At 38.4% G+C, this 25,161-nt stretch overlaps 1 protein-coding gene across 7 annotated transcripts in view; it reads left to right on the forward strand.

The window, feature by feature from the left end:
* The first annotated feature begins 342 nt into the window (after nt 1–342).
* Marchf1 (membrane associated ring-CH-type finger 1) overlaps nt 343–25,161 on the forward strand; it is an 803,111-nt gene continuing 778,292 nt past the window's right edge. For 2 of the 7 annotated variants that reach the window (XM_031339955.1, XM_031339953.1), the window contains exon 1: nt 364–550. The gene's annotated coding sequence lies outside the window, so the exon portion shown is untranslated. Of the gene's footprint in view, nt 551–983; nt 1,145–25,161 lie in introns of those variants that run through there. The other 5 variants (XM_031339951.1, XM_031339948.1, XM_031339956.1 and 2 more) reach the window with 5 other exon arrangements.

The raw sequence follows: 25,161 nt of genomic DNA on the forward strand, positions 1-25,161 counted from the left end.
ATCAACAAAAACGACAAGAAAACTTTCTCCTTACCCTTATCTTCGCCACTAATTTAGATATTGACTTAAAAGTCACCAGAACACAAAATACTCTGTTTTATCTTTATCTGGGCTCTGTCTCCACCAAGTACGTCCCACAGTCCCTTTTTCTGAAGTCCCCTACTCTGTCCTGTCCTTGACTCCAGATAAACGGGTCCATATTAGGTTCTAGGAACAACTAAAGTCTCCGCTGTGTCTTCCTCCTGATCTGCCTTTCCCCATGTGAGCGCTGGATTATTTCAGTTTTTGAGCATGGCAGATTTCCACTGGATGACATCATGGGAGCCCAGTGAGTGCCGCTAGTGGAGGGGGACAGAGAAGGGGAGGAGGCTCAGAGGAGGAAAGAGGGCTGGGGAGCCAAGCCAGAGCCGGGCTGCCTGCCACCCGGCTGCACGTTTGTGAGCTGAGGAGTGCACCGCCAGCCACTGACAAAGGATGGGAGGATGCCGCTGCCCTGGGATGCTGGCTGCGCGCAGCCTGCCGGCTGCCTGAGCTACTTTACCCTCCCCCGGTGAGTGATTGCAAAGACCGTTTGATCAGCCTCGGGCAGAGTCCACACTCTTTTTGGTTTGTGGTCCTGGGAGGCTTGTCCGTGCTCCAGAGCACAAGACTTGGCACAATAGTAGCTTGGAGCGCAGGCAGCAGGTGACTTTGCTCAGGTGGGTTCAGCACGGGAGGTCCTGATCTCCTGCTTAGATGGGTACCCAAGCTGCTAGAGGCAGGTTCCTTTGCTAGGCTTCCCCAGCGGGGTGCTGCCCTAGTAGCTCCCCTGGTAGACCTTTGGTGGATTACAAGTCAGCGCTGTTTACACCAGCAGCCGCACCCCTCTGAAAGCAATTCATTTCAGTGACTTCCTTTAGGGTGGGCAGGAGAGAGAAAGAGAGTAGCAGTTATCCAGGGAAGGGCGCGCGCCACGAAAGACTGAGTGCAGCCTTTGTCTTGGGTTTAAAGCCTATGCGCTCAAACCTGATCAGACTCTCAGGAACTGTTGGGTTTAGTACTGGTTACCCAGCCCAGCGCGGCTGGGTGAAAGATGTCACTGTGTTCCTGCAGAAGAAGTGGAGAGCTGGGACTTTAGACACGGGAAGGGTCCTGCGCTCACACGGTGAGTGTCGTAGTTGTAGTTATCCAGGTGTGGAGCTGGCTTCTGGCGCACAAGGAAGTGAAGTAGATGGTGAAGACAGAGGGATGCCCAAGTTTTATACCAAGTGGTGCAAAGGGAAAACAGTAAACTTACAGAGAATGGCTCTCTAGATCTTTTTGTCCTTCTTTCTGATGCGCTTTTTTTGGGGTATTGTTTGTGGAGAGTGAATGGAAGCCAGCTATGTCCAGTGTGAATTTAAAGAGCTCCAGGTTTTCGTGGCAATTTCTTTTGTTACTATGGAAAAGATTTGGTGGATAAATAGGCTAAACATCACTATCTTTAATGTGGTGCAGCTTGATACTTTGGGTACTCTTATAAAAGAAGGAGTTTCGAAACCCTGTTATCGGACAGATTAAGTAAATTTCAAAAGCTAATTCATATTCTTGGATTAGTGGAAAAATCATTGATCATTAACAAGATTCTAGGTATACAATTTTGGTGTGAGTGTCCCAAAGATAATGACAGAATACAAGAAGAAGGTAATACCAATTACAATTGAAATATCATTTTATTTTGTCTGTAAAGGCTTAATGTTTTCCTTTAGATTATCATGTATTCCTTAAAGATAGCTGGTCTTAATGAAGGTCTTATAAGACAATGAATCAAAACATATTTTCTTCCTCTATGATTTCCCCTTCTGATAGTTTGTGTTCCTTTCAAGGCAAAGATGATAGGCAGTGATTGGAATAATGAATGTACTGGGAGTGAATGGAGATCTGAGCTACTAGGAGTCATATTTATAAATATGAGTCACAGAACTAGGAAGGTTATCACAGCACATTATTTTGATTTGAGGGGAGCTCATTCTGGGTTTTACATGCTCATTTCTGAGAAGTACACAAAGTATTTGATTAAGTGAAGCTATGTGCAGAGACAGATAATTTGACTAGGGAGCTTGCCTTTATCTGACTTCTGAGGTTGGCATAACATTGTTTTTCTGTGATTATAAAAACAAAAGGAATGTTTATTGTATTATTTGTGTCTTGACTTCTTACCACAAAAGACTGTGTTCATCTAAAGGTTTTCTTTCCCACTTTTATTTGTGTCTTTGTTGTAGAGCACACTCAATTCTATGATAAGGTTTCTAAATACCTGTTGCTCATGTTGACTGTTTCTCTCTGATAGTATGATAGTAGATTATCCTTAAGCATGTACATAGACCTAAAGTGTACACATGCACACACACATACAGAAACACATATACACATACATATGTGCACCACAATTCCGGACAGACCAGGCAGCAGTGACAAGCAGAACATTTTGTGACACTTGATTCATTTCACATAAATGAGATTGCCTTTAAAATGATATTCATCCATTTTTAAGTTAATAACAATGTAAAGCAAAAATTGTTTTTCGCATTTAGAATAATTTAATTAAATAGGTTTTACCTCCTACCCTCAAGCTAAAAATATTTCCATATTTTACTATGAGTGTATCTGTAATATGTAAGAAAAGTCTTCACAAAAGACAAGTGTCTCTTCGGATGGATATGACCTATTTGATAGGATGTACAATGTTATTTTTTAAAAAAACAGAGAGGATAAAAAGGTGTTCCTGAAGTAGAGATTATTTCCCTAACCTTTTAAAACATATGCCATAAATACTTTAGTTGTTTCACTATAGAAGAACTCTACACTGGAAAACAAGAGCAAGCAGTTAGTCAGAGCCATAGCATGTTGCTAAGAACAGCCTCTAGTGATGTGCAGACATGACACTGTCACCAGGGGAAGAACACTGTGCGAGTTACTCTTCTCTCGCTCTGACCTAACAGGCACTTAAGTGAGTAGAGGTTCATTTTGGCTTGTAGTTAGGAGGAGTGCAGTCCATCACAGCTGGGCAGTATGTATGTGGCCAGCTCGCCAAGATGACAGAAAGTGGAGAAGGAGGAATGCTTATTCTCATCCACTTTCGTCTCATTTTCTTTTACTCAATCTGGTCTCTGGGCTGATGAGATGGTGCTACCTGTGTTCAAGGTGGGTCTTCTCTCCTTATCTCAGATAGTCTGTCAGAATACTGGAAAGTTTCCAGGAAGAGATGCTATACAGCATAGAGTTCATATTAGTTAATGGCCCGTTGCTTTCATTTTTCTAGTTTGTTGATTTAACAGATACTTTAGCATCTCCATGATTTGGAATTTCCTTCACATTCCTTCAGGTGATGCTATATTTTGAACCCAATCAGAAGGTTATTTTGTGTCCTTTCCATGAATACATCTTATAACTTTTCCTGCTGAAGGATGGTTATAGATCACAAAATATTACCCTTGTTGTTGTGGGTATTGTTTGATATGGATATCAGCTAGCAAAATACAGTTGAAAAGTTGTTGCACCTTTGTTTCTTCTGCAATTATACAATGAGCACAAAAGTCAGGAGTTACAGGGTTATTTAAGATATTGACAAGTATATTTTTATTTTTAATTACATTTATTTGTGTGTGCGTGTGTGTGTGTGCAAGCATGCATATATCACAGTTTGAGTGTGGATGTAAGAGGACACCTTGTAGGTATTGATTTTCTACTTTCACCATATGGGTCCTGGGGAGAGAACTCAAAATGTCAGGTAGAAAGTGCCTTTACCCATATAGTCATCTCACTACCCTAAGTATCAACTTTAATGAAAGAGTAAAGGAAATTTTATTGCAGTTTTTACAGTTAGGATTAAAGATACTATATTAGTCAGGATTCTCTAAAAGAACAGAACTGGCAGAATGAATATATCTTTGAAGAGATTTATTTGATTGATTTACCTGGTATGGTCTGGGTAGTCAAATAATGGCTGACTTTTGAAGGTGCCAAAAACTAGAAACTGTTCAATCCATGTTGCTGTATAACTCAGCAGTCCAAACTGGGACTGAAGGCTGGGAGGATGTCAGGAATGTTGCTGGTCTTCAATCTTTACTGCAAAGCAGAAGAAGCTGGTTCTCATATCAGTTCAAGAACACAGAGGACAGCCTGGCAGTGGTGGCACACACCTTTGATCCCAGCACCTGGGAGGCAGAGGCAGGCAGATTTCTGAGTTCGAGGCCAGCCTGGTCTACAAAATGAGTTCCAGGACAGTCAGGGCTACACAGAGAAACCCTGTATCGGAAAACAAAACAAAACAAAACAAAAAAAGATGAACAAAAAAAAATCCCCCAAAACATGAGAACAATCTGACAAATAAACATATCAGTGTCTTTTAAATTTCTAATTCATTTCAGTTAAAGAAATAACTTTATAAATGTGAATTTGCTTTTTGAAATATGTTTCAATTATCTATTGTTTTAAATCAGTGCTGTATTTTTAACCTTTTTTATTATGATTTTCTCTGTCAAACTATGAATTTGTTAATTAACACTCTTTTACTAAGACTAACTGAGTAGTACATTCTTAAAATATTTTATATAGATGTAATTCTAAAGAATATTTAAGATGGGGACAGTTTTTTTTTCAGTGAGATGCCTTTTTCAACAAACTTACTTTTAAAGTCTTTTTGCAAACCTATCAAGTCTTATTGCTCCTTTGGAAGTGGTATGTCTTTGTATCTTACTTCTTCAGCATGATATTTCCAGATATAGTTTTCTTTGTACCTATTCTTGAATTTAGAGCTTCTTATACATGTTAAGCCATTTCTTCACAAATATTAAGAGAGATTCATTGAATTCTTGACTTTTATTTCTTCACAGACAGCTTTACTCTTGTCTCTCCCTGATTTATTTATTTATTTATTTATTTTTTTTTAGACAGGGTTTCTCTGTATAGCCCTGGCTGTCCTGGAACTCACTCTGTAGACCAGGCTGGCCGCAAACTCAGAAATCTGCCTGCCTCTGCCTCCCAAGTGCTGGGATTAAAGATGTGTGCCACCACTGCCTGGCTTGTCTCCCTTTTCTATCAATTAACATGTGGTAGATTGAGTCATCACACTTAGCATGCATCCTATGCTTGTTTTGCTATTTCATACTCTTCATGTTCTACTCAGCTACTTTAATATTTCTTCTGACCTTTTGTTCATCTCACCGGTCACCTTCTACATATATCCACGGGACTGTGCAGGTTGTCTATGGATGCTCCATTATATTTTTGGATTTCAATGATACATTTAAAGAAAGCTATTAAGAGAAAGCCAGAAAGTAGCACTCTGCTGTGGTTTCTGCTTCAGTTTCTGCCTCCAGATCCCTGGCTTGAGTTCCTGTTCTGACTGTCCAACATGACAGACTGTGGTGTGGACATGTAAGCTGAAATAAATCCTTCCCTTCCAGGTTACCTTTGTTCATAGTGTTTTGTTATAGCCCTGGAAACTCTAAGCGAAGCAGTTATGTGTCAGCTGGGTTTTCCATAACTTGTTTCTCTGAGAGAATTCTGGTTCCCCGTATCTCAAACATGTCATACATAACCTTCTTCAAAGACTGTAAAAATTATGTGCAAGATTCTTTATCTCACAGTCATCTTCTGCTCTCATTCTCCTTCTGGGAGAAGCAACTTAAAAAGCATCTTGCCTCATGGATACACTCTACATATGAGACCCTGTAAGGAGACTCTATTCTTGAACATTTCCAGATGCTCTGGGACCTAGATTCTGAGTATGTCCTGAAAAGCTCACATTGTCTTGGTCTCCAGCTTGGTGCTACTGAAAAGCTGTGGAATTTTTACAGCTAGCCATAATGTTAGGAGTTCAGGTCTTGGCAATGTCCCATGGATGGGGATTCTGTCACAGTGTCTACCTCTTGCATCCTTTTGAAGCCTGAGCAGTAGGTGAGTGATTTTTCTCTACTACATACAGCCTTTCTTTTGAACTTTCTCAACCCAGGCCCAAAGCAACGGTCAACCTATTATGGACTAAAACCTCCAAAAACTGTGAGCAAAAATAAACCTGTCACTTTTATAAGGTATTTCAGGTATGTGCTGCCTTAATGGAAACTTAACAATACATGCTTTACTTAAGTCAAGGTTTTGTTTGTAATGTCAGGCTTGTCTAGTGGGCTTGGTGATATTTTTTATCATACTATAGGGTTTTTTGCAAGTTGAAGCAGATTATTTATCACTGATTATGAACACAGATATTAAACATCCAAGCTCATTACCTTATAAAACTAGAATTACTAACTTCAGCTTACAAGACTTAAGTCCATTTAAGTTTTTAAATGTACCATAAAATAAATTGACTTCTTTTAGACACTTGTATTATATGTCATTTGATATAGAAGCCATTCATCAATTTTTTTTCCTGAGGTAGATCTTAGACTCTGAAAGTTAATAATTCAAATAAACAGTAAATTCAATTTCTTGGTGATTTTTTTTTTTTAGGAATGATGCAATGCCTCCCCCCTGTACAAGTAAGTATGCTAAAACAAGGCCCCTTTCTAAACACAAGTACTAGGTGATGAATTAACCAAATTTAGAAATAAACGTAATATATATGGAAGGAAAAACATAGAAATCTGCCCCATTCTTAGAAATTATTTACAAATTATTATGTAGAAAAGCAACTGACATAGATTGATATTTGGTTGGTCATATCAATGTGGGAGACTTGCCAAACTCTTAATATATTGACCTACTTGTATAAGCAGAAAACTCAATAGATTTTGAGGCCAATCCATAGACTCATAAATAATTCAGATCATACCAAAAGTATAATATTAGACACACATAGATGAATTATCTATAATTCTATAGGTTGGCTTATGTTTTGTTAAGCCTGTTAGACATGGTGATATACTCAATGTGAATGATATATATTTGCTTGTTTTATTTTATATATTTATTAATGATTCTATTTATTTTTTATATTTTATTTTATGTTTTATGCAGGTGTTTTTTCCTGCATGTATGTCTGTGTGAGGGTGAAATATCCTCTGGAATTGAAGTTGTAGGCAGTTGTGAGCTGCCCTATGGATACTGGGAACTAGACCCAGGTTCTCTGGAATAGTACCCAGTGGTCTTTACCACGTAGCTATCTCTCCAGTCCCAATATTATGCTTGTTTAAGTAACTATGTATTCCACATTCTGTTGGAAACCATTGACTTTGGATAGGTGAATACAATCAGTTGAAAAATACATGAAATGGATTCTTACTGTGGTCAGTGTTTTGTCAACTTGACACAAGCCAGAGTTCTCTTTGAAGAAAAACCTCAATTGAGGAAATGCTCCCATTAGATTGGCAACCATTGGGTCATTTTCTTTACTGATAATTAATATGGAAGGGCAAAGACCCATTGTGGGTACCTAGATGGATGTTCTCAGGGTATATAAGAAAGCTAACTGATCAAGCCAGGAGCAGCAAGTCAGTAAGGTGTATTCCTCCATGGCCTCTGCTTCAGTTCATGTTTCAGTCTTGAACTCCTGCCCTAACTTCCCATCAGGACTGTGATTAGGATGTGTAAACAAAGCAAACCCTTTCCTTCACAAGTTCCTTTTAGACATGGCATTTCATCATAGCAACAGAGGCAAACTAACTCAAGGACTTTCCTGCCTTTGATTCGGTGACACAGAGTAGGAGAGTCTCTGTTCTTAGATGAACATGACAGATTGTCTTGGGGCAAAGTGAGCAATGCTTTACTTTCCAAAAGGCCTGTGAAAGCCTTCTTGAGCCCTTGTTTACACCCTGCTCATGTCACTCTTGTTCTGGCTGTGACTATGGCAAACATGGCAGGCAGACATTGACCTCAGTCTTTTCCACCTCAAATTTGTCTTGAATTTATTTTATTCTGCCTTGTGACTTATCTACTGTCTCAAACTAAGTCTAAACACTCTGAAGTGGTGAAGAACTAACAAATGCAAGGAAAGCACTGAAGTCACGGAGTAGCTTGGCTCTTCAATGAGGGGATTGGCTCCTTAGACTGGTTCCTGTAACAGCCTGGGGGTGGAATAGGATGGAGCCTCCATTCTTCCTTGATCCTTTTGACTGGTGGTTCACTCATTGAAGTGCTACCATTAATACAAGGCTTCTTAGTTCCAATTTCATTTTTGGAAGGAACTATAGTCCAGATGCATGGTAAATTAGGTACCTTCTGTTGAGGAAAATGAAAAAAGAGACAAAAAGAGGGAGAAAAGGAAAAAGGAAGGAGGAACTGAAAGAGGGAGCCAGACAGATTCAGGATTGCAGTTCTAAGACATCACCACTTATAATGAGAGAAAAATTGAAAAAGAGAAAGCTAAAGCAATGTCTTTCTCAAGTGTATTTTGTTTTTAAATTAATCATCTTTTATTAATTATGGAATAATCTATTGCCCTAATGAGAAATTATTCCTACTTTCTTTCTACTTTCTGGCATTCAGTTAAGTCTTGGTGATATAATGTTGAGTTAAAAAAAGAGGAAAAAGAAAAGAAAAAAACCCTATTCAGGTTCTTAGTACTATGAAATCTTTCACTCATGCGGACTAATTTAACAGCCACCTGAGCCAGGACAAATGTGTAGGAGTGAGTACAGTGAAGGTTCACCTGAATGAGAAAACCTATTATATGGGAGTGTGACTTACCAATAGACATTTGTGCAAGCCTTCTTGACAAACAGACATTCTGAGTTGTTATCTGAAGAAAAAAAAAACCACAAGTTAATAGAGAGAGAATGTAAAATGTCTCTTAGGGTGGGATGGATGGGGTACTCTGGAGGCTACACAGCTGAGGGAAGCATGATGGACCTGTAGATAGTTGGAGAGTTTGGTAAAGATTTAAGTGGAGGTATACTAATCATAAAGGGAAGTTGGCAAATGTGTGACATGGTGTGTATATGGAATATCATGAGGAAAGTGTCCAACAAAATATGAAATCTATCTAATGGGGAAAATGAAATATGTGAAAAACCTGAGAAGCACTGCATAAATAGTGTGAATTACCACTATAGGTGACTGAAGAAGTCTGGAAGCAGGCACTGATTTGTTGTCCACTGCCAAATGGTCAGCCCTAAAAACATAACTATAAGTAACCTTATACAGACTGAGTAGGTTATGTTTAGTAATACCTCTATCTATCTGTCTGTCTGTCTGTCTGTCTGTCTGTCTGTCTGTCTGTCTATCTATCTATCTATCTATCTATCTATCTATCTATCTATCTATCTGTCTATCTATCTACCTATCTATCTATCCCTATATGCATATACACATATTCATCCAATAACAATGGTAGAAGAGGCCATGAATGTGAAAGAAAGCAGGGAGGAGTATATGGGAGGCTTTGAAGGTAGGAAAGAGAAGGGAGAAATGGAATCATGTTATAATCTCAAAAATAAGACAAAGATAAAGATTTATGAACACTTAAAAGTCATAAGATTTCTAGGATTGATGAATTCATGAAATTCTAAAGAAATGTAATTGAGTAGAGATATTCATTCATGTTTTGATCACTTTATCTACTCTTGTTTATGATGATGGTATTTAGGAGGAACACACAGGCTTTTTATTCTCCACACTTCTAAGTAACTTAAAATTGTTGTAAATTTATGTTCTTATCTAATTACCTATTAATTTTAATTTTATTTTTAAAATATAGTTTGAGTTCAAATAGAATTGCAACAATTTCTCCCCCCTTTCTTCACTCCAGCTCCACAGTCACTGTCCTAACAGCCCTTCTCCAGCTCCACAGCCACTGTCCTAACAGCCCTTCTCCTCCCCTACTCTCAAGTTAATTCCTCCTTTTTCTTTGATAGTTCTTGTTACATATATACATATATATGTGTATGTGTAAGCACAAATGCATAAATATGGCCTCCTGAGTCCATTTTCTTGTATATTTTTTTAGGACAGACTACTCTGCACTGAACATCCAGTAAGGGGGTCTCCATTCCTGGGAGAAACTAATTCTTCTACGTATGGGACCCTGTGAAATTTCCCTCTTCCATGTTAATATTCACATTGATTGCCAGTGTTCTGGCTTTGTTTATTCAGGAATTCCTTAGAGAAATTGTTTCACCACAGAAGTTTTGGTATTGTGGCTCTCACAACGTCTCGGTCTAATCTTCTGTGATGTTCCCTGAGCCACACATTCAGAGGTTGTGATACTGATACTATGGACCTGGGGTCTCCACATCTGTTGACCTCTGAATTGTATCCAGTTGTGGTTTTCTGTGATAGTCTCCATTTTCTGTAAAGAGAGGCTTCGGTAGGGATTACAAGATTTAGAATCTAGCAGGAAATTAGCTTGGACTAGCAAAGTGATGGTAGTAGAATTTCTAGTGCTCATGGCCTCTCTAAACCTGGGAAGGTGTCTAGTTTTTCAGTACCAGTCATGGTTTCCTTCCTGTTGAGTGGGTTTCAAGTCCAATTAAACAGCTGTTGGTTGGTACCACCCTGCAAGCATCACTTACTGCATCTTTTTGGATGTATTGCTATGGGGGTCACTGTTATTCTCCACACTTCTAAGTAGCTGTCATTCAGTGTGACAACTGGATAGGACTTTTGCTTCCCTCCCATGGAAGTTTGTATAGCTGAAACTATGGAAGCTACACCAGGAAGGAGGCAGTCAGGTCAGATCCATCTTTATTCACACTCATGCCCTAAGTGTGAGTGGGAGGTATCTTTAGTAAAAGGAGCTCACCCTCAGCCCTAAGAGGTAACCAAGAGCAATAAATAGTCAAGGGAACAAATGACTCTGTTTAAAATGTGTTAGGGATTTTTTAAGGAATCTTTAAACCAAGATTTCACAATAGGACAAATGAAAATTGCTAAGAAATATCCCCCAAATACTCATCATCTTTAGTAATTAAGGCAATGCATATTAAAGCAACTTTGAGATTTTTATCTCACTCCAGTCATAATGTGGCTAAGATTAACGAACAACTGGTAGGAAATGCTCGAAAGGTGTGGAAAGAGAGGAACCCTTGCTTATTTACTGTTGGCAGGAATACAAATTTGTGAAGCCATCCTGGAAATCAGTATAGAGAATCCCTCAACAGACTAAAAGTAAATCTACCATATGAACCATCCAAAGCACTCCTTGGCACAATCTCAAAAGACTTTACAACCTACTCTGTAGATACGTGTTCAGCAATGCTTATAGCTGTCTTATTCACAATACCCAGGAAATGGAAACAATCTAAACGCCTTTCAACAGATGAATGGAAATTGTGGTACATACACATCGCAGAATACTATTCACCTGTAAAGAAAAAGAAATAATTTATATGTAAATTGATTGCCCTAGAAAAGATTATATTAAGCAAGGGAACCCAGACATAAAGACAAATGCTTATGTCTTCTCTCATCTGTGGATCCTAGCATCAAATCCTCAGATGTGGGAATACAGTGTGGAGTAACCACAGAAACTGAATACAGTGTGGAGGAACCACAGAAACCGGAAAAATGGAAAGGGACTGAAGGCAGGGGTGGAAGTGGGCTTAAGAGGGCAATAGCAGGATACAGGTGATATTAAGTGGGAAACAGAAAATGGAGAAGAGGCTACTGCTGTGTTAGGGGGTGAGAGGTAGCAGCGGAGGAAGGAGGAACCGGGGCAAACATTGACAGGCAATTTGACAAAAACTCAAAGAGTCATATTATTTTATATTTATGCAAGTTTATTCACACACAAACACACACACACACACACACACACACACACACACACACACACACACACACACACCTTAAAGGACATTAAGCCAGCCACTTGAGTTGACAATGCTCCCCAGAAAAACAATAGACTAACAAAACCCTCAGTACCAGAAAAGAAAAAAAGAATCCTGTTGAAAGATGGGACAGGGTCAGGGTAATCCCAGCCACTTCCAAAATAATCTGAACTCTTGATGTTGCCGTTGGTTGCCTCTATTAAGTTTTTAGGGCGATGGAATTATAAGCAGATTTTCTCCTTGCTTTTAAAAGGAAATTACTTTCAGGTAAAAGGAAATAATTTAATATTTCAACTCATACTATACCAAAATTGATTATAAAAGTGAAACAGAAAGGTCTGCTCAAATGCTGCATGGTGCATAGTCACATTTAATCATTTAGTGTTAAACCTGTCCTTTTATTTAGGGTCTAATAAAGCTAAATTGACTGTATATTAGAATAGTTTGAATTCTGGTTTTGTTAATTTCTTCAAAAACTGGAATCCAGTCAATTAGAGACTAGAGCTATTTTCTACTTTGATATATTTCAGCAATCTTTCTTTAATAGATCCAAAGTTTTATGTCAGATACAGTATGAAGTTACCACGTGTCCACAGGAACTCTTGCAGCCACTGTCCCTTTTGTACCATGTGGCATATTTACAGACTACTTTAGAAGTTAATCTTTAAAGAAATCTGTTGTCTCTGTTTTAAAGATGTTTAATGAATAAATGGCTAGACAAATATTCAGTAAGCAACATATGCTGGGGTATAAGAATGAAACGGGACAGTGATTTGACAGAGTAAAGTAGTATTACACTGAGCACATAATAAAGAAGTTAGTTTATCAATTTGGGTTTTTTTTTCTGTATTCTTTATCTTCCAAATGCTTAATGAGTTAGTTCCATAATAAAACACAGGCAAATGGTTTTTAAGTTAAAAATATATGACCTAAACTTCAAAATGTTAACCTGTCAAATCTTGAGTATTTTTTTTCTTTTTTTTCATAGAAGATGTATATGAATATGGTATTTATGATATATCAATGTAAAAGACAAGCTGAGGCTCACTAAGAGTAACAATAGAAAACATATTCAACCCAACTCCAAGTGTGGGTGGTTACCCAGGAGACATGAATAATTGTTGCCTAGAAAATATGCTGCGGAATACTGTTTATTGAAGTGTCTGATTTTATAGATAATAAGAAAGACGTCACACCAGTTTCTAGCGGGGCAGTGGTGGCGCACACCTTTAATCCTAGCACTTGGGAGGCAGAGGCAGGTGGATTTCTGAGTTCGAGGCCAGCCTGGTCTACAGAGTGAGTTCCAGGACAGCCAGGGCTACACAGAGAAACAGTGTCTCAAAAAAACAAACAAACAAAAAAAAAAGAAAGAAAGAAAAAGAAAGAAAGAAAAAGAAAGGGAGGAAGAAAGAAAGAAAACCAGTTTCTGCAACAGCTTTGGTTGACATGGATAGCACTGGTCACTTCCATTTTTAATTCCAGGTAAGCAGTGCAGTGAACACGGACAGGGCATTCTCTAAGTTACTAACTCTAATGGTTCAATACCACAAGGAAACAATGAAGGCAGCTGAATGTTAGTTAACATTAAGATGGTGCTAAGATTTGTGGTCTAGGGAGACAGGACTACTAGTCCTACCACTGAAACCTCATAGGAACTTACAGAGTTTCTTCATAAAACATTCTCAAAGAAACAATTGCTCACCTTTATTAATTTGCCTTAAAACAACAGGATGACTTACGGCCCAGTCTCATGTTGGTGCACTGTCACGCACAGCTCCAGTGTGTGCTTTCTCAGTGGCAGCAGTCCTGTACTACAGACTGCATCCCCAAATTCCTCCCTCCGTGGCTCTCTCAGTAGCTTGGAGTGTGATTTGATATTTAGAAGAAGCACAGCTTTGGATACAGAATATTGCCTTCTTGGCTCTTTCTCCATTTTTGAAATGCTATAGAAGAAAGGTTTTTTTAATGAAAGCTGCTTTAAAACTTATTTTTAAACAAGAGATTCAATGTCACTTGAGACCAGTAGTAATTGCAAAGGACTCAGATTCGATGCATCTTAATATGCTAAGGACCTGTCTTGGCTTGGAGAGGGGTTCTGAGGAAGGGGTGTCTGAGAGCAGCAAAACAAACTCCTCCAAGGCAAATTACTGTTCCAAGCCTATGTTCTGCTTAAGACGACTATCCAGATTCTCTCTGTGTTCTGCTGGAGACAACTTTCTTTTGCTATTCCAAAAAAACTCTCGGATAGCACATCTCTTGCAGATCAACACTTGTTTTTTATTTACATATCAATTGAGTCATTACCCCAGGTTTCTTTTTGATTATCTCATGAATTACCATCCCTTGACCCCTAGATTCTTAGGAAGATACAGCAAACACAGCACAGACAATAAGACAGCTGAATGGGACCCTGCCCTGAAATTACCATTCCTACCACCCCTGGGCCTGGACCAAAACTTTTTCCCAGGCTTCTTTTGAATTTAGGAATCTACCTGCTTTTGTAAGAATAAACACAAAAAGTTAGCTGGATGGGATCTTGTCCTGTGATCAGCACTCCCCAAATCTCTTTATCTTCTTCCTTAGTATGTTTCATACAAGCTAGCTCATAGTGTAGCTGCCTCTGTCCCTTTGGATTTGTAAAGCTGCTTGTACCATTCATATCTCATCCTTATATTTTACATAGTTGAGCAATTATACATTTCTGAACTCATGCTTTCCCACAGCCTTAAGGGCTGTCCTGAAAGTCAGAGTGTTCTACCATTTTGCTGAGACATTAGACACACCCTTGACTTCCAGACTTGTGCTGTCTCTGATTATCACCAAACCATTAGCCTTGACAGAGAGGACATTCCTCAAAGGAGGAAAGTGAAAATATGTACATTATTATAAAAACAAGCCTCATTCCCACAGCAACCATAGATACTCACACCCTGCTTGCTCTGTTTCAGTAACTATGTCACACTGTCCCTTATACACAGCCAAGCAGAACACAGCATTGAGGCTTGCTGGTAGCCCTAGTTGTAGAAGATATAAGTTAAATAATTTAACCTATTTAAATATTGGTTTCCTTAGCTACAAGACATGATTGATACCATTTTCTTACTAGGATATTTTTAAGGGTAAAGATGGTAAGTAAATTCATTAATAATTTTTAGTTCATACCATTAACAAAACAACATTATAGCTTTAAATTACCAAGTATGGTTTCATCTGTAGAAATTATACTGTAGATTTTAGCTTGGACTGTTATTGAGCCCTTTTAGTTACTGATGAGATTTAAATATTTAGATGGATAGAAAAATAAATTTGGTGTCCATTCCTATGAGAAAAAAAAGATACTGATTGAGTGTTCTATGGTTGGCACCATTTCTGTAGTAGACTTTAAACAAATACGTCCTCCTTCCAGAGTTTCTACATTTTCTTTTTGCCATGCTGGGTACTGAACATAGACTCTACTTCATATCATGCAAGTGCTCCAACACTGAGCTACATCCTCAGTTCTAGATCTTCAGTGGTGACAACTTACCACTTTCATAATGACGATACATTGTTTGGAAATTAATTGTATGTTTATCAGCTTGTGAAGCATGTACAACTCGACTATTTAATCTACAACTCAAGGATGTGGTTTTAGCCATACTAAACATGGAAAATGTAAAAACAAAGACAGGTTTTCAATGTCTTCCTTCCTCCTTCCCTCCCTCCCTTCCTTCCTTTATCCCTCCCTCCCTCTCTCCCTCTCTCCCTCCCTCCCTCCCTCTCTCCCTATCTCCCTCCCTCCCTCCTTCCCTCCCCCCCCTTCCCTGCTTTCCTAAAGACAGGGTTTCAGACTATTAGTCAAACTTGGGATGACCTTGACTATCTGGGTTTCTGTATTTACCTCCTTAAGTTCTGGGTTTTCAGGCATGTACCACCATGCATGTCATGTCACACTAGGGAATCAAACCCAAGGCTCTCTGCAGGTACTTTACCAACTGAGCTATCCCATCAGTTCTTGATTTTTCATTGTTTTAAAATTATGGGGCTGATGAAACGCCCTAGCTGGGTAAAGGCTCATGCCACCAAGTGAGAGGACCTGAGTTTAGTCCCTGGGAAACTAAATGATAGAAGAGAACTGATTTCCAGAGTTGTCTAACTTCCCCATGCATGATAGAACATGAATCCACACACGTACCTCCACACAATGTACATAAATAAAGATGTATCTATAATTTTAAGGTTGTAAATCTATGAGATAAATTATATTTGTTGAAAAACATTATAGAAATAGGGAGAATGAAAAGTGAAATTTCTTTAACTCTCTTCTGTCCCCAAAATTACTTTCTGAGATATGTTTTAAAGAATAGATATTTAAGAAGTATATTTCTCATGAATTTATTCTGTGAAAAACAAAAATTTTTCATTTTCATGGATACATTTTGTGCTCTCACTTATTATTTTGAAATATATTTGATGCCTTTTTCATGTTAGAGTAGTATACTCAGTATATGGTACAATAGTCCTGAAAGCATAATAGTATAGTACATTAATGTTCCGGAAAGCTATGATCTCTTCATGTATTGGCATAAAGAAACATGTCCTATGGCTCTATTGTTTCTGTTAGTTTAGAAATTACAAATTATCATTATTTTTTAAATAGAACTTAGCACTACTTAGAAGTTAAAATAAATAAAATTGCGTTTACATGTGTCAGGATCAATCTTTAAAACATGTCTGAGTGAAGAAAGTTGCACAGGCGATATTATACCACTTTGCATACTTTACATGCAAAAAAGTAATTTATATGTTTTCCAGGTGTCTTTTGTGTTGTTGAGTTTTGTAAGCTTGCTTTTCCTAAGTGGGTTCGGTCTTTATTTCTTTTATGTTTAACATTTCGAGCAGTCTTTAAGTATGGTAGATTCAATCCTCTTCCCCCTTGTTTATACTTTAAAAGTATCTTGGTTATTCTTTTAAACTTCACATGTTACTTAAAGGCCCTCTCATTCATTAAACTAATGAACTGTTCTCATGGATGTTCTTCACTGGTTCCTCTTGGATCTTTGCTGTGGAGCTACATCTTCTGTGCCTGTTGGCTTCTTAACTCTACTTGGGTGGGTTAATTACTGGTCTGTTGCTATGTTAAATATCTTGACCAGGGAGAGAGTTTACTTTGGCTTACAGCTCTGGGGTGGATTTACTATCAAGATGCAGAACTCACGGCATCATTGAGTTCTCCGCCAGCCAATTACATTGCTTCTATATACAGTTCAGAAGCAGAGAGAACAGCAATGGGCCCAGCTTATAAATCCTGGATTTCCTCCAGCAAGGTCTACCTCTTAAACTTTCTACATTAGTGCTACCCAAACACTTTCCCAAATAGTGCTACCATCTGGGGAGCAACTGTGGAAACAAGAAGCGATGAGAAGTATTTTGCCTTCAAGCTATAACATTGGATTTTACTTAGGAATCAGGATTGGCTAGGAGAGGACGTGTTATATCATTATATGAGGTCCTATTCTTTGCCACCCCTGTCTCTCAGCAGTTGCACTGATGGACACATATGGTAATTTGAATATGCTTGGCCCAGAGAGTGGCACTATTGGGAGGTGTGGCCTTGTTGGAGGAAGTGTGTCCCTGTCGGGATGGGCTTTGAGATCCTCTGCCTTGCTTCCTGGAAGTCAGTGTTCTCCTGTTTGCTTTCAACATAAGATGTAAAACTCTCAGCTGCTCCAGCACCATGTTTCCTGCCTTGATGATAATGGACTGAACCTCTGAATCTGTAAGCTACCCCCAATTAAATGTCTTTTCTAAGACTTGCCTTATAGTGTCCGTTCACAGAAGACAATGCATAATTGATGATCCCAGTTTTCAGTCCCTGGCATTCTGTGGTTCTGTGACCTCATTCCTTCTCTTCTCCCCACCAAGCCTGCGAGGAAGGGGTGGCTCTGGAAGACTTGATAAAGGAAGAAGTCATGATCTCTTTTAACCTCAATATGTCTCTGCACTTGTTCCTTCAATGACTTTGACACACATCTTGCTGGAATTGGAAATGTGCTGGGTTTATGACTTCATTTGAGGGCACTGCCACTTTTATGACAGAGCCTCGCTAATCATAAGTTTTATTTATCCAGTTTTTCTTTTATGTGTTTCAATGATGTTATAGCCCTTTGTTTTTCTCCATAAAGATCTTGCTTAGCTGCTTTGTGACTTATCCTCAAGATTATTGCTTTTGTTACAGTTAAAAAAATGAGAAATTTTAGAAGATGCATGCTCTAAATGTTTATTGGAGATGCACATTGATTTTTTACAAGTTGATTTTCTATCTTGCAACCTCAATAATAGCTTCAAACAGGCTTTCTAAATGTTTATGATATAGGCTAGATAACTACATTGGCTATATATCATAACAATTACTAAAAATTATGGAGAAGTCACTTTTTTTTGGTAAGTCAAATTTTAAATACAGTAGCCCATTTAATCAATCTTTTGATATAGGTGGTATAAAGCAGTATTGTCATATTTCTGTACTCTTTCTTTAAAATAGGTCTTCCAAAAGAGTCAGTGTTTATAGTCACCCAACTAAAGCAGTGCAGACTGAAACTGGCATCTACTATCACCTTGTTTTTCTCTACATAAATTTATATAATAAGAATTATTTGCAAAAATATTAATTAACTTAGCTCACTAAAACTACTGAACTCATGCATTTACTTTGATATCCTTGGAATGACTATATTTAGTTCTAAAGGTTTATATTTTTTCTCTTTTAAGATTTAAAAACAAATATTCTAAATTATGTGCATGTGTGTGGGTATGTACACTTAAGTGCAAGTGCCCCCCAAGGCCAGAGGCATCAGATCCCCTCCTCAGAAACTGGAGTTATAGGCATCCACGTGCTTCCTGACTTGTGTACCGCAAACTGAACTTCGGTCCTCTGTGAGAGTGATGTAAGCTCTTTGCCATTGTCATTTCTTTAGCCCCCCCTTTTTTCTTTTTATATACTTATATTTAAATTTGCTTTTCTTGCTATAGTATATCAGCAAACACTCCCTGGGTAAGTTGTAGTAAAAGGATTGACATATCCACAGCCATGCATACAAATCCTCCTTCAAAGGGGGTTTGCTTCCTCCTGAAGGGGAATGTCCTTTTCATCAGCCTCCATCTATGAACCTTTTTAGTTTCTGATTCAGCTCATAAGAGCTACCAGGATCCAATTCATCCTTCCTGGCCTGGCCATTTAGCTCAGAGAGAGGAAGTCAACACACATTTTCCTTGATAGTTAGTTAGCCCTGTGGTTTCAAAATTCCTCCCGTGATTAGGTTAGGTTTCATAAAACACTCTCATGATAGCAGGACCAGCAATGTGCAGAGGTTTGAATGAGAGTAGGCAAATCTATCATTATTTCTTTGTAAATCTGTTTCTGTGGTAACAAGGCTTTTTGAACAGGTGTCATTTTGAAGCAAGGTATTTTGCCTTTGTTAACTGGACTACACTTGTGCGGCCTGAGGAAACAAAGGCTTTGTGTTCTGAACTTAATGGTGCTACTTGGCAGTGGCGAGTCCATAGCAATGATAGAAGTGACGGTAAATTATCTTTGAAACATATGTTTGCAGCACAGAGAAATAAGAAGAGCACCTTAATTTTTATTGTATATACAAATGCACACAGAGTAGGTATAACATACAAAATAATACAATAAAATGTACTAAAATTTGTACAATATAAATGAGGTTATACAGGTAACTGGAAAATATAAACTCAATTTTTAGCAAATTATTATTTTTTATCTCATGTGTGTGGGTGTTTTGCCAGCATGTATATGTATGTGCAACACATGCCTGAAGTGGCCAAGGAAGCTAGAAGGGGGCATCAATTATCTTGGAATTAGAGTAATGGGTGATTGAGAGCCACTGCGTGGATGCCAGGAACCAAACCTGAGTTCTTTGTAAGAGTAGCAAGTGCTGTTAACCACTGAGCAATTCCTTTGGGTCTGTGAAATTCCTTTTCTAAAGTAATAAATGTTGATTTTTTTTTGTTGTTTTTGTGAAAAACATGTTTGCTATTGTTAAGTTATTCTTTTAGTAAAATGGGTAAAAAGTTGTAGGATGGCTGTGAGGCAGGACCAAAGTTAGTTCATTAAAGACACTTCGACTTCTCAGGGACTCAAACATGCAAGGCACAACCAAGTAAAATAACAATCCAGTATTAACTTATACTTACGTTACTATGAAAATTTTTAAAATATATTCATTTTAGTTATTACCATGGGTTTTTAGGGGCTGGCCAGTCTACTGCAGCTTAAGCTTTGAGAACTCCAAAGCTATTTGTAGCTATATAGACTACCACACTAGCTTGGCCACGATTCTCCATAATGGACGTGTCCACTTTGTTAGCCACTCCCATAGAAAACTTCTATAAGAATACAGAAGCAGTGTTTCCCACCGTTCTGTGCACGGAGATGCTGATGTAGAAAGTTTAGTGGCCTTGCCTTAGTAAACATTGAAAGAACTGGACATAATTTTATATTCACAGTTCTATTTATTGCAATGCTGTTTTCTCATGAGAAAGAATAATTATTTTAACAACAAAAGATATTCAGGACCGTTGAAACTACTTGTCCTAAGGAACTGCAAACAATGTGTTCTTTTCAGAGGGTAGAGAACATTAGAATTTGAGGCACTCGCAAGAAAGAAAGAATGGGAGGGAAGACTAAGACTATTTTAATGTACTTTCCTTCTCGATTTTTGCAGTGTCCATGCAAGATAACATTATCCACTGAAGATAGACGTTTACCAGTGGAAAGGCTTGGTTTAGTGCAAAAGCTCCCAAACCAGTGAATAGGAGTTCAATTAAAACTCAGATTTTAATAAAATGGTTGTCCTTGAGCAAGTAAATAATTTAATCTAGCTTATCCTCCATTTTCTCATCAGTAAAATATAAGTGACAATGTCTACGATTGACATATTAGATAAGTTGATGCTTACATGGGTTGTACGCATGAACATGCTCAGTCGTTGCTAATTGCTGTTATTATAAAAATTATTTATGTCTGTTAATGCCTGCATGGGATTTTGTTTATAGTGAAGAAGTGAAAGCTTGACTTTTCATAATGTACCTTCAGTTTCAGTTTCTTTTCTGCGATCTTATGGCTTTTTCCTTCTTAAGCAGAAAGGGAAATATCTAGTTAATGCATTTCAAGTTAATAAAGCAGGAAAGCCTCACTAATGCCAGGAAAGATTTTAAACAGGCATTGTGTCTGTGAAAATTAGAATATGAAAGAAAAGTGTAGAATGGAAATGGTGTGTTTTCAAAGCCAAATTGGAGACTAGGGAGTTACCTCGGAGGGTAAAGTACTGGCTTAGCAAGCACAAGGGCTTAAGCTTGGATCACCAGGATCCAAATAAAAAATGATCGCAATGAAATATTTCCACAGCTCCAGTGCTCACAGGCAGACTCGGGTGGGTCCTAGGAACTTGTTAGCCAGCCTGGTCTAGTCTAAACAGCATCTGGGCTCCAGGTGCAATGAGAGGCCCTGCTTCAAAAAATAGGGTGGAGAAATGCCTGAGGAAGGCATCCTGGTAGCAACCTCTGGCTTACCTACGTACATGTGCATGTGCACACCCATGCACTCTAAGTAGTTACACCTTTTAATCGCTCTTACTTAAGATGTGATTCTATATTTTTCTTTGTCTTTTTAAAAGATTTATTTATTTATTTTATGTGTATGAGTACACTGTAGCTATACAGATGGCTCGCTCCGGCCTGCTCTTTCTGGTGCAGTATACTGTAGCTGTGTTCAGACTCATCAGAAGAGGGCGTCAGATCTCATTACTGATGGTTATGAGCACCATGTGGTTGCTGGGAACCGTACTCAGGACCTTCAGAAGAGCAGTCAGCCATCTCACCAGCCCTGTTTTTTCCTTATGTGAGTGTATTCAGGGCATCTCTGTTCGTCTAGGGTACGTTTATGCCATATATTTTAGAAAGGTAGTGACTGCTTCCCGGGTGCTTATCTGTTGCTTTCTTGGAAGCAGGCAGGACCTAGGCATAGCTAGATCCTCAAGTCACTAGATGCCAGCGCTGCTTCTTTCTTCTTCAAACACCACAGTTCTTTTGCAGCAAAAAGGCACAATCATATTTTTCAAATGTTGTGATAATAATTTTCAGTTTCGTTGTATTTTATTAACTGTGGCACTTGCCTAAGTATTTTCCTCATAGTGTATATACTAAACAGGGGGGTGGAGGTGGGGGAAGTCTCTAATGAAAAACATTAGAGATTGAAGAAATAGAAATATATCCCAGGATAATAAGGAATGGTGAGAAAACAAAGCAGAAACTAGGAAATGGGTTAAAATTACCTCTTATATTAAGTGGTAAACAGAATTACTAAATGGAAGTATTTCATTTTTAAGGGAAGGATTACAGAGTAATTAAGGAAAATCTGAAGGTCAAAAGATTTTTAAAAGCTTTAAGAAAAGAGAGCCCCTCAATGGGATGCATGAATGAAGAACATTAAGTAAATGGGTTGTAAATTAAACATGGGTAGTTCTAGTGGGCACGGGCAAATTTAAATTTGAAAGCAAGCATACATAAGTAGACTATAAAAATTATCCTCTGTAATAGATAGTCCTTAATGTAGTAATGTTTGGTTTCTGACATTTAATTTAACTACCATTAAAACTCATGAAATAAATACACTTTTGGAGAGTTGTGAAATTTGGATATGATCATTCAATTTATAAAGAAGCTGGATATTGAAGGTTCACTTATGAGCCTCTAGAGTGTTCATCTCCTGCTTCTTGGTTGTCTGAACTTGAACACAGTGATTCTCTAACCCCAAGGAATTGACAAACACAACCTTGCATCTTTCTAGGCTGGGGAGACCACTCAGTAGGTAGTGCTTGCTTTAATTCCACTGCAGTGGAGATGGGAATTGGAGTCTTGAGACTTTCTGGCCAGGCAGTCTAGCTGAGTCAGAGAAGCTCCATAGTCACTGAGAGAACATAACTAACTCAAAGGAATTAGGTGGAGGTGGCTGGGAGAGCTTGGTGGCAAAGACACCATACTGCCCTGGCGAAGGCCTGGGGTTCAGTTCTCAGCAGCTTATCAGGAGGCTAACGGCTGCTTGTAACCCCAGGTCCAGGGGATCTGATGCCTCTGAGTTCTACAGAACCTGCATTCATGTGCACACACCTAATATCTACAGACACATAAAGTGAAAAATATGTCTTCTAAAAAACCTAGTAAGAAGGTGGAGAACATTTGAAAAGGACACATGATGTTGATCTCTGGCTTCCATACTTGCACAAACACACACACACACACACACACACAGGCACACACACAAAGACACACACAGTGGGGAGCTGGGGAGAGGGAATGAGAGCAACAGATATATAGAGAGAGGCAGAGACAGAGAGAAAGAAAGAGAGACAGAGACAGACAGACACACAGAGAAATACAGGTGCACACAAGAATATCATACCTTTTAACTAATTGACTAAACACTGTTAAAGGGTTTATGGTTACTGATTTTAAGTGCCCAGTCATTGTCTTTCTTTCTTTATTTTTTTTAAAGTAAGCCTACCGCATGTCTTTATTTTACTGGTGACTTCTGTGACACAATGATAATCAAATTCAATCTAAGTAGTCCAAAAAATGGATGTTACAAGGACAAAAAATGGTTCATTATTTTTAATAGGCTTTTCTGATAAGTTGGAAGGAAACATCCTTTGGGGTGGGAGCTGTGTTATGCTTGCTTCCTGCATGGTGCATTACTATACCCCCAGAAGGTTTGTCCATTCCACACTCAGCACGAGAATCAATGAGGTAGATATAGTAGCCATAGGAGACAATGCAGCTGCTTTGCAATGCCCATAATTAGAGAATACCAATCCTCATGGACACATTATATCAAGCCATATAAAATATATTAGTACATTAAGAAATGTGATAACAGTTGGAGTTTTAGGAGGATATTGCTTGCTAAAAGGTCTAATTTAATTTAGGCTTAAAATAACTGGACAAAACTATTAAGAACTCTTGGCATTAATACGAAAGCATTGATATGAAGAAACACTTTGAAATGCAAGTGTGGTCCTCACTACCTATTAGGACTTACAATGTAGCAGATCAGAGATGAGAATTGGGTAATGCAACTATGGGGAAAGAGGACTCAGATGGATTTATTCTTGGCATCATTACCAATTTTTCACCAATTTTTTAATGTGAAAAAACTACCATCAAGAGTGGAAATAATGATTATCATTGGGTTCACTTCACAAGTATTTGCTCATGTTAACTAATTTGCTTCTAAGAGTGTATGGTTATTGACAACTGTGCTTCATGTATTCTCTAGTAGTTATCACAATTTCTATAAAATTGAACACTGAAATTCAGTTATTAATGTGAGCAGATGAAAATTGCATCTGTCATAGCAACTTTGGTGTGCCCCATGGAGAAGACAAAAGCTCCAGACCATTTAATGAAACGCTTCTTCAGAACTGCCTGGAAGTCCTACTCAACTGCAAAGCCTTATCTCAGAACAAATTACACACACACACACACACACACACACACACACACACACACACACACACACATATGGTTTGCTTCAATGTGTCTGCAAGGGTTGGGATTTCCCAATTACAGACATTGCTAAGCAGGTGCACTGTCTCCCATGGCTGCTATATCCATCTTATTGATTCTTGTTTCTTGTGATGGATGGAGAATGGATTCACTCTTTTTTTTTTTTTTTGAGGGGGGAGGTAGTATAGAGAAAAATCACTCTTCCCCAAAACTCTGGTAACTTGCTATAATAGTATTTCCAATTCCAGAACTCCCCAACAAAATACCTGGCAGAAACAAATTATGGAAGGAAAGAGCCTTTATTTTGGCTCACAGTTTGAATACAGTCCATCATGGCGAGGCAGACGTGAAGGAAGCACAAGGTGGTGGTCCTGTTACAGCTACAGTCAGGAAGCAGAGAGAAGTGAATGTTGGTACTCAGTTTGCTTTCTCCTTATTTTTGAAATTTGTACTATTATTTGTGTAAATAATAGTGAGCATCCTCCTATAACTTCCTCTGTTACCACATTTTATCATATATATGTATACATGCATATATACATATATAATATACATATATACACATATATTCTATATATGATGTGCATCCATGAACACTGAGTTTCTTCATCACATCCATCCCTCTCATTTGGTGGCAGACCATGGAGTGGTGCTTCCCACATTCAGGGTGGGTTTTCCTTTCACCTCACATCAGTCAGATTGGCTAGGATAAAAGACTCAGGGGACAGAAGATGCTGGAGAGGTTGTGGAGAAAGTGGAACATTATTTCATTGCTGGTGGGATTGCAAACTGGTACAAATACTCTGGAAATCAGTTTGGCGGTTCCTCTGGAAATTGGACATAGTTCTACTGGAGAACCCAGCTATAC

This window comes from Mastomys coucha, unplaced genomic scaffold (assembly GCF_008632895.1).
Source record: "Mastomys coucha isolate ucsf_1 unplaced genomic scaffold, UCSF_Mcou_1 pScaffold22, whole genome shotgun sequence".
NCBI lineage: Eukaryota > Metazoa > Chordata > Mammalia > Rodentia > Muridae > Mastomys > Mastomys coucha.